The sequence below is a fragment of the Nannospalax galili genome, unplaced genomic scaffold (genome assembly GCF_000622305.1).
Source record: "Nannospalax galili isolate Female #2095 unplaced genomic scaffold, S.galili_v1.0 scaffold475, whole genome shotgun sequence".
Lineage (NCBI taxonomy): Eukaryota > Metazoa > Chordata > Mammalia > Rodentia > Spalacidae > Nannospalax > Nannospalax galili.
Window position 1 is genome coordinate 4732255 of NW_008339435.1, and position 2137 is coordinate 4734391.

The window sequence follows — 2137 nt, forward strand, 5'->3', positions numbered from 1 at the left end:
CATTTATATGTTTTTTTTATGTTTATTGACTTATGTATATTGAACCATCCCTGTATCTCTGGAATAAAGCTGACTTGATCATGGCAGATGATCTTTTTGATGTGTGTCTGTATGTGGTTTGCAAAATTTCCAATTTTTGTTGAGAATTTTTGCATGTATGTTCATTAAGGATATGGGTCTATAGTTTTCTTTTTTGGTTTTATCTTTACGTGCTATTGGTATTAGAGTGATGCTGGCTTCATAGAAGGAATTTGGAAGTTCCCCCTCCATTTCTCTTTTTGAATAAATTAAGTAGTATTGGATGCAGATCTTCTTTTAAAAGTGTGATAGAATTCTGCTGTAAATCCATCTGGTCCTGGGCTGTTTTTAGTCAGGAGGTTGTGTATTATTGTTTAAATTTCTTTTTGTGTTGTGGGTCTGTTTAAGCTGTTAATCTCTTCTTGGTTTAGATTTGGTGGTTCCCATGCCTTTAGATATCTGTCCATCTCTTTTAGGTTTTCAAATTTAGTATCATTTAGGTTTTAAAGTATTCCCTTATAAATTTCTGTATCTTTCTGCTGTCAGTTGTGATGTTTCCCCTTTGATCCCTGATTTTGTTGATTTGGGGGTATTCTTTCTTTCTTTTGGTTAACTGGCCTAGGGGGTCTGTCAATCTTGTTTATCTTTTCAAAGAACCGTTGATTCTTTGTATTGTTTTCTTTGTTTCGATTTCATTAATTTCTGCCCTGATTTTTGTTATTTCTTCTTGTCTGCTGGGTTTGGGTTTCATTTTTTGTTGCTTTTCAAGTGTCTTGAGTTGCAATATTAAGTGATTTATTTGTGTTCTTTCTGATTTTTTGATGTCCCTCTAAGGACAGTTTTCAGCGTGCCCCAGAAGTTTTGTTGTGTTGTATTGTCCTTTTCATTTAGTTTCAGGAATACTTTTATTTCTTTCTTAATTTCTCTTTTGACCCATTCATCATTCAGGAGTGTGTTGTTTAATCTCCATGTGTTCATGTGGTGACTAGGGCTTCTTCTGGTGTTGATTTTAAGCTTTATTGCATTGTGGTCTGACAGAATGCATGGAATTATTTCAATCTTTTTGTATTTATTGAGGCTTGTTTTGTGCCCCAGTATATGGTCGATTTTGGAGAAGGTTCCATGGGGCACAGAATAGAAAGTATGGCCTTTGGTTCTTAGGTGTAGTACTTGGTAGATGTCTGTTAGGTCCATTTGAAATGTACTATTGTTTAATTCAGGTGTCTCTCTATTAACTCTCTGCCCTGTTGATCTATCTAATGGAGACAGTGGGGTATTGAAGTCCCCTACTATTAATGAGTTGGGATTAATCTGGGTCTTAAAACCCTGTAGTACTGTTTTTATGAAGTTGGTTGCACCAGAGTTTGGTGAATACATGTTCATGTTTGTAATATCTTCTTGGTTTAGTGTTCCTTTGATCAGCATGAAGTGGCCACCTTTGTCTCTTCTGATTAGTTTTAGTTTAAAGTCTATTTTGTCAGATATTAGAATTGCAATGCCTGGTTTATACCATTTGCTTCTATATTTTTTTCCATCCTTTCAAATTAAGATAGTGCCTGTCCTTGAAAGTGAGGTGCGTTTCTTTTAGACAACAAAAAGATGGGTTTTATTTCTTAATCCATTCACCTAGTCTGTGTCTTTTGACTGGGGAGCTCAGTCCATTAATATTTAAAGTTATTAATGAAAAATGAATATTGAATCCTGTTATTTTTATTTCTGTTTACATTCTTGATATAGCTGTACTCTTTCACAGTTAAACCTTCATTGAATTTCATTCCACAACCCCTTGTGTATGGTCACTCCTTTCTTCAGCTCTTTGTATTGCTTTCAGAACCCTCTTAGGATCTGGTTTTGTGGACATGAATTCCTTCAGCCTATTTGTGTCATGGAAGATTTTTCTTTCCTGTTTGACCATAGTAGACATTTTGGCTGGGTATAGAAGTCTGGGTTGGCATCTGTGGTCATTTAAAACTGGGAATACTTTGGTCCAGGCTCTTCTGGTTTTCATAGTTTGCACTGAAAGTCAGCTGTAATCCTAATGGGTTTTCCTTTATATGTGACTTGTTTCTCTTTTGCAACTTTCAGTATTGTATCTTTGTTTTATACATGTAGGCTGAAG